Below are 8,951 nucleotides of genomic sequence, written 5' to 3'. Positions count from 1 at the left end.
AATCATTTAAAGTAGTGAGAAATGGCCCCGGTTAAGAGGACGCGCTTCGGTGGTGCCCACGATCGCAAGGCAGGAACGAGTAATGTCAACGGAAAGGGGAAAGCTACTATGGAGGAACAAATACCGGCCATCTCACGAGCCATCGATCAAGAAGGGGAAGAGGTAGATCATATTTTTATTCAAGTTGTTTAAACTAACATTGCATACGCTAGTTAGGAATGCTCATATCCCCAAACATGTTGGAGAAATCCGACGGAAACCTCGGCATTGAAAGCATTGTACATTAAGTTCTAAAGTAGGAAGGTAATGTTTGATGGGTATGCTATTTGCAATAGGAAAGAATGTCTGCTAGGGAAAATTTATCTCGACATGTTCATTTTATTTCCAATGTTGAATCAGTCTTGACCCCCCTACTGATCACAGGGGGCAGAGTTTCTCGTTAAGGGCTCTTGAATCCACGACTTGCTTTCTATGCGGTGGATACCCAAGACTTGCTTTCTATGCAGTGGGAACCCACGTCTTGATTTCTATGCGGTGGGAGTGTCCATGACGTGCTTTCTATGCGGTGGACATAACTAGTTGTATGGGCAGCTAGGCGACAATGGGAGGAGTGAACTCTCGCTGGAGGGGGGATGTTGTACCTCCAGAACATTGGAACTTTTATGAATAAGTTTGAGTAGAATTTTTACTAGAATTCTGTCTTCGTGTTGTTTGCAATACCGGTTGAAGGGTTGTCTTAACGAACAATGTGATTCGGAATTAAACAAGGAATATCTTTGTTGAACAATCTTTGTGGTAGTAATTAGGTCACACAAGGAAGTGTGAGTGTGGGGGTGGAAAGTGGGGGCTTGGCTCAGGTTGCCAATGCCTACGAGATGGGTGGTCCCGATTGGTCGGGAACTCTCTGTCCCCATAGTGCTTACTCGATATTAGTATTACTCATTGCCTCTAGAGCGGCGAATCCTCGAGTGTACGTGCCTCTGAAACATGGGGAAAAAGGCGCTCGGGGTTTCTCTCCTCTTGAAAGGTGGGTCTTAGGATCGCTAGATAGTTCAAGTACACTTCCCCTGCGAGGTGGAGCTAGATCTCCCTGCTAGTAGGCTCGAACTCGACTCACTTTGTGATGAGAGATCGTCCGCTAGTCGAACCCTGAACCATTTTTTTTGCTTCCGCAATAGATCTAGTGGCCACCGGGTTCACCATCAGATCCGCCATTGGAGTCGGCGGGGTGGGGACCTCACAAAAACATGAGAATTTGACTCTGAAAATCAGGTTTTTGCAATCCAGGCACCAAACCCTGAATATCCTCTTGTATCTTCAAACCTCCTTGAATTTGAAAACATGCATATTCAACCCCCAACAACATGTGAATAAAGACATAATGCTCCCAACATCCAAATAAAAGATGATCCACATGATCCATAAATATTTGTTCTTCAAAATCAAGTAGTTTAGGTAAATCTGAGACAAAACAACTTCTTCCATATGAAACAATCATTCCACTCAGCAAACTATGTAATTTTGTTATGAAAAACATCCTAAATATCAGATCCCTTTGATTTCCACTTGAATTTTGCAAAATCAGAGAAAAAACCCTCTTTGTTTGATCAACAATTTGTAAAATCTAATTTAAACAATATAAAATATGGATCACTGAGTCATCAAATGCAACATCTTGCATCTGCAAAATCTAATTTTCCACTTTTGCATTGAGAAAATCAGCAATATGCACTTCAGACATAGAAATGTGATCTCAAAAAACTCCAAAATTTTGAATATCTGCAACTTTTGAGTTTGAGAATAAGCTCATACAACTGGTATGCATCTCCATAATCAACTTTAGCCACCAATTTGAAGCAAATAACACTTCCAACAAATCAGATTTCACCTGATAATGACCTAGAATTGGTTCAATATGAAAAAACATATTTGCAATGCTTCTTGAGCATCAACAACATCTTAGGACACTGATACTTTGCTTCAAAATTTGATTTGGGCTCCAAAAACCTACTTTCTTGATTTTGAAAATGCCAGAAAAAATCAATTTGATCTTCCTTTGGTTCAATCTAAATTGATTCATAGCTATAAAACAGAGTATTAGCATCATCTTCACACAAATTTTGCAGACCTACATTAGTTTGCTCAAGTTCCTCCTCAAAAACATCATAAAAATTTGTGTTTGGATGCAAAACAAATAAATCAATAAACTCCTCCTCAATCTGAGCACTTTCAAGATCATTTTCAGTTGCATCGTAGCTTGTTGTTGTTTGCATTCAGGAAAATATGCCTGATCTTCCATTTGAGAGAAATAAGCTTCAAAATCAACGAACATAACTTCATTTGGCTTACTATTTTGACCTTGCATTGCAAAATAAGGAAAATTTCCAAAAAGAATGGATTTTTGAACATCAAGGTATTCCAATCCTCCTTCCTGAATTTTAGGTTGAGTTGTTTTGCTTGTTTTGCTGAAAATTTAGATTTTTTCTTTTCTGATGAAAGTGTATTACTTTTGCACACATTCAATGCATCATTGAGGTTGTAAAATTGAAGAACTCTCTCTTTTGGGTAGTTGCTTGATTTTGGTGTAGGGGTTTCTATGGGATTTTGGTGGCTTCTTTGGCTCACAACCATGTGCACTACCTCTCCCTTAATCATGAACACTCCCATTGGATAACTCCACTCCTCTTTGTCACCATCACTACTCTTATCAAACCCAGACTCCTCTTCAAGTTTCCCTATGAAATGCAAACATGCCTTTTGCAAACATCTGATTCCCTTCTTGGTAGAACAAGATTTTAGTCTTCTACCCTTGTGTTCAAAAAGATACTCCAATGCATCTTCAAGTAGACATTCCAAATCATCTAACTTCTCCTTGGCTACATGAAACTTCCCCCTTGATGATGCTTTATGACGACGCTTGAAAACTTTCAAGAAATTCTTGCATCAATCCAAGTGGTGCACATAGAAAAAGTGATTGGAGGTTGAGTTGGCTCTATAAAAATCGAAACAGAGAGCTCAAAAATAGGCTAGGGCAAGAGAGAAAATGGCAAGTAACCCTCAAAGGATTTATAAGCTTCATTTTCTAGATGTAATGAAATTGTTTGAGAGTAGCGGAAATTAATGAAAGTACTTTTGAGAAATGACTTTGTGAGCATAGCGGGTGAACATAATTGAAGATAGCAATGTAATCACAGCAATTAGTTAAATTGGCATGAACAATACTTTTGCAAGAGAGAGAATTTAGAGAACATGACAACAGTTGAGGACCGGAATTATGTGGAGCCGGTCCCCCCTCCAATAGTCATTTGTATTATGATTTCTCCCATTAAGAGAGACTTGTTACAATACAATCTTTGTGTTCCTTGTGACCTAGGTGATGCAATGAAGATGGAAAGCTTCATGCATCACAAACATAACATAAACTTGAAGAAAGATTTAACTATCCCAAGCCTCAGTCCCAAGACCTCAAACACCTTCGAAGGTGGTGAGAGCTAGCAAGGACTGAGGGTAGAGAAGAGGAAGAAGAAACATTTCGTAGGAGAAAGAATTAGTTCCTCACTTATCATAACTCTTTTTGATAGCATACCTAATAGCATAGTAATGAAGAAGAAGGAGATGGAAAGCTTAAGCATTGAAGCATGGCTCTTGGTTGGATTTGCACTCCATATCCAAGAGTGTTGGTGTAGTCTCTCAACCTCTACTTGCTTGGAGAAGGAGAGGGAGCTCTTGCACTTTGCATAGCACACAATGAGAGTGTTTGTGACTGTGTGTGGGTGAGTATACCCCCTAGCTTGCTTGGGTCGACCCCCCCTTGTAGCTCATGCTTGAAGCTCATTGGACCCCTCCAGGCCTAGCCAATCACAAGCAGGAGGCATTACAAGCAGCAAGGGTAGCCTTGAGACAAGTGTCCCCCTTTCCCTTTTGAGAGAGAGGGCTAGATAAATGCTAAATCAATTAATTAAATCTCTTAAATTATTATTGGACCCCTTGGGTGGCCAACCAATAGGCTTCAGGCACACCATGAGGGCAACATGAGGAGAAACTTGACAAGTGTCCCTTTTGCTTTCTTTGTACCATGCATGCCTTGTGTGAGTGTGTGGGTGTTCTCTCTCATCCCACCTCATGTAGGGATTGAATTTTGACTTTTTGACACCTCAAGCCCCTCATGCATAGGCCCAGTTCCCACCACAAGCTTGGCTCATAAGCACTTTAAGCTTGGGCTGGGTTCTCACCTCAAGTGCAACCCTACCATCTCAAGCATGTCAAGCACCTCAAGCATATCATTAATTAAGCACCTCAAGCATCTCAAGAACCTCAATCATCAAGAACCTCAAGCACCTTAGTCATTAAGCATGACAAGCAGGACAAGCACCTCAAGCTGGGTCGGGTTCCCGCACCTCAAGCTCAGCCCTAGCTTACCTAAGGTCAAAGGCCTTTTACACACATTATTGGAGGTCTTCAATGAAGCTAACCCTAAGGTCTTATGCTCCATTTGTTAGCCTTGCTCTTTGATAGACCATCTCTCATTTGGGCCTCTTTACCATTGGCCCCGTGTTGAGATAGATCTATAAGCACATGTCTATATCTTAACACTTGTTCCCGTTTATTCTTCCACATTAAGTGATCAATTTAATATGAGAAAATCATTTGGGTTGGTTAGATATTAGATATTAGATTTTATGACATTAGAAGACAAGGAAGAGTTAGAAGAGGAAACTCCTCAACCAATCATAAACAAACAAGTGGGGAATGAATGCAAGCTGACGCAATGTTTCATCGATAGTGGGTTAGATTGTAAAGTTATTTCAAGTGAATTGTTTGAGCAATTGTATGGAATAGAGTTATAACTTACCATAGCTATATGAAAATCTTAGTTTGGTCACATCATAAGACCACAAGATATATGCATGCTACCTATTTTTTGTGAATGAATTGACATGTGGGGACAAGTTCATTGTCACCCACGATGGCATGCAAGATACACCTTTGATATTAGGAAGGAGCTGGCAAAGAAAGTACAACCGCTTCTTTAATTGGGAGAGAAAATTAGCCCATTGTCAAAATACAGATAGCAAGATTTGGATTCCACTTCAAAAGTAGATTGAGGCTTCTACTTGTAAGGATAGCCGTAGAAGACAATCTGCAAGAGAATAAACACAAGAAAACTAACAAAGAGGCAAAACAGAAGAACAAGAAGGTACTACAAAAAAGAATCCCACAATAGGTACAAAGTGCATCATCAATGGTCAAAGCCAAATGGATTCCAAAAACTATGTTGCAAGCTCAACAAGGAAACATGCAATTTTGGATTCCAAAGACAAGAAAAACAGAACAATCCACAACAAGGTTGAAAAAAAAGGCTCAAGTAAGAACAAACCACAAGGATCAATGGGATTGAAGAATAGGGAACAAAGCGACAACATCAAATGACATACAAGTGGTGCCAAAAGGTTTATTAGTTAGGATTTTTGAATGACAGGCATGGGTCTCTAAAGTGCTTCTTAAAGATAAACCAAAACAAACTTTGAACCTCAACCAGCACAAAGCAAAGCCAAGAAAGACAATGAAGATTCCACATACCATGCAACAAAAGCAGCAATATACATGGGTTTGGAAACCTAAGCCATTGCACAAAGCTCAACTATTGAAGACTAAAGACGACGTCAAGGTATGGAAGCTAAAAATTAAACAACTTTGTCAAGAGCCTTCAAAATATATGTCTTCACACGTCCCCATCAAGCACAAGGATAGCCAAAGAAGATTTATTAATTTTCTCTATAAATTAAAATTTCATCATTGTTGCTTCCACCAAAGCAATGGTTACCATTTATTTGCAAGCAATAAGGTTACATCAAATTACCAGTATTACCAAGCTCAATTAGGAGAAGTATTTCAACTTCAAGGTCAATCAGGTGACAAGAACCAAAGGATGTACTATACAAAGTTAAAGTAGGTTTAGAATTGGTAAACGTTGCCACAACAAATACCCATGGGACATATTGTTCCATGACTCAATTTTGCACAACATTGGTTTTGTGCATAACTTCAAGAAGCATGAATAGGTCACATTACAAGACCTTGCCTAGGTACGTTCTTTTGAAACCCTGGAAAACTCCTAATACCAAAGTCGGTCATTGCACATAGTTCTTTGATTAGGTGGGGGGAGCACTAGTGCAAGACAAGTCACATTTAATGAGATATGTGTGAGTTAAGATAGATAAATAGGGTCTGAGCACACACAAGGCAAGCTTTTCATGAAAATTTTGGCAAATGGCTTTATGTATCGTATATCATGAGCTTTATTAACATCATATGTGATGGGTGGGTTAAGTGGAGCAAAGCTTTATGCTAATTTTATGAGAAATATAATCCAAAAGTACTTTTTAGGCACAATAATGCTAGTATCAGATGTTGGAGCTATATATGGCTCACTCTACTCAACTTGGTCTCACCTATATATTTGTATCTTGTCCTCAATATGAATCAGTCTTTGGGAGCGTATATGGTGTGTCTCTTGTCTCGTCTCTCTCTTTCTCTCTACATCTCAACATGGTATCAGAGCAGTAACGATCATGCGCCAATTCAATTCATAGTGACAAAACAGTATGTGTATGCAATTTGCATGTAAGATTCAAAAATTGCTACAAATTTTATTTTTGAGCATTGATTCTTGTTAATTGTGGTTGTTTTGTGTTAAGAAGAATATGATTAGTGTTTTGTGTGACGTTTATTGCTAATCAATCTAATCGTTGATTACGTTTTCTTGTTCATGACACCCTGAACTTCATCTCAATTTTTCTTGCTGTTCTGCTCAAAATTTGGAGATACGGGAAAAGTGCAATGGAGCGTAGCGCAATGGCACTTTTCATCCAAAACTTGTTCGTCTCCTCGAGCTCTTCGATTTGAGTTCTAGGTTTGCGTCAATCGGAGTTCGCAGCAGAAAGTTATGCTGTTTTTACTGCAATTGAGCTTGACGCAGCTTTCTTCGTCCTACTTCTTCGTGAAGCGTCCGCGATCGTTTTTCTTATTTTGGCGTTAACTTTTTCGAGAAGATTTAGCTTTTTGCTATTCATATTGTGTCCGTCAATCTTGCGTCTCACGCCACTCTATTTTGAGGACTCTTTTATTATTAACGTCTCCTTTACCCTGCCGTTTTTGGGTGACGTCTCTTACAATTTTGGAAGTTCCTTGAGCATCCTTCTTACGTTTATCGTTGACAGAACGCAGTCCTCATATCTCTCTCATTCTCAATTGCGGCCTTCACCATATATGGTGTGCAAATTCTGCGATCTTATCTTATACGTCTTCTCGCAACAAGATATGGCTATGAATATTCTCGTCAACGGCTTTCCTTCTGGCCAGCGTTCTGTTCCTCCTTTCCAAGGTCAAGGTTTTCCAGGCTGGAAAGCAAAGATGTTGTTAATTCTTGAAGGCGATGAACTCTCCGATGTTGTTCTTGGAAATCGTGTTTGTCCGCCTCAGCCTGTTGATACGGATAATGATAACGTGCTTATCACTGAAGGACCTATATTTGAAGATTGGAATGTTGCCTATACGGATTGGCAACGACGTGATAAAGCAGCTCGTCGGTATATTCTTTCTGCTCTTACTGATTCCCTTTTGCTTGATATGTACGAACTGCCTACTTCCCACGACGTATGGAAGTACCTTATTGCAAACTTTCAGAAGAAATCTGTCACAGAAATACTTTATTTGAGAGGGTTGCTTAACAAGTTACAATATGAAGTTGGTACTGCCATGACGGGACATATTGAATCTTTCAAATCTATTATTAATCAACTTGCTGCTGCCGGTGATCCTGTTCCACAAAAGCAACTGATTACACTTCTCCTTGATACGGTGAAGGACTCTTCTTATGATAACATTGTTACTATTCTCTCTAATAAAGATGGTCTTGATTTCGACCAAGCCTGCATGTCTTTAATTGAATACTCTCAACGTCAAGAACGTCGTAATGCTAGTCATGAAACAACTATGATTTCACACGAGGAGACTGAGTCACAACAGATGGAACGGGCTTTTTATGCTCGAATTTCAACGAGGAAACCGCAGAGGTGGCCGTCGCGGTAATATTTTCTCTCGTCTCAAATTTCCTAATAAGCAATGTTCTTACTGCAACAGAAATGGCCATACTGAAGATGATTGTTGGGCACGTCAATACGATGAAGAACACAATATTACCACAAAACAACCACGTTTATCTAGAGACTCTTCTTCTTCTTCTTGTGAATATTGTGGACGATCTGATCATCCCACTCATATGTGCTATAAGCGTCGATTCGACACAGATCGGAATAGAGCATATGCTACTGAACATCGAAACAACATTGTACCAGAAACAAGCTGCGTCCTATGTTCAGTTGCTCCAGACAGAATACTTCATGTACGCGATGGATCATTTTTTATTGTCGATTCTGGTGCTACAGGAAATATGACATATCAGTCTAAGTGGCTTCATAACTATCATCCACTCCCAGTTCAACGTGTTGTTTATCTTGCCGATGATACTACTTGTCAAGTAAAGGGTATTGGAGACTTATATCTTGGTACCTTATCTTCTTCCACTCGAATTTTGCGAGGAGTATTACATGTACCAGATCTTCAACGTAATCTTCTTTCAGTTGCTAGACTTGTTGATCTTGGTCTGTTTGTTGGATTTGATCATACCAAATGCCGAATTGAGAAAGATAGACAGACTATAGCCACTGCTCCTCGAAATGGTAATTTGTTTGAACTCTCTCTCAACGATGCTGTAGCAAATGTTGTCACTGCTCCAGGTGATCATGATTGCAAAGTATGGCATCACCGTTTTGTTCATGCTGATTTCTCAAAACTCCTTGATCTTCAACGTCGTGATCTTGTTCATGGAATGGATCTTAAAGCCCATCCTCATATGGGAATTTGTGAATTTTGTGCTCTTGGGAAACACA

The 8,951-nt window shown here is 39.6% G+C and overlaps 1 pseudogene; it reads right to left on the bottom strand.

Annotated features, from left to right (window-relative positions):
• Nucleotides 1-1,237: 1,237 nt before the first annotated feature.
• On the bottom strand, nt 1,238-1,825 carry LOC147420487 (uncharacterized; annotated as a pseudogene).
• Between the last annotated feature and the right edge of the window lie 7,126 nt (nt 1,826-8,951).

This window comes from Adiantum capillus-veneris, chromosome 28 (assembly GCF_014529385.1).
Source record: "Adiantum capillus-veneris isolate H3 chromosome 28, ASM1452938v2, whole genome shotgun sequence".
Taxonomy (NCBI): domain Eukaryota; kingdom Viridiplantae; phylum Streptophyta; class Polypodiopsida; order Polypodiales; family Pteridaceae; genus Adiantum; species Adiantum capillus-veneris.
This window is presented reverse-complemented; position numbering and strand designations above follow the sequence as displayed.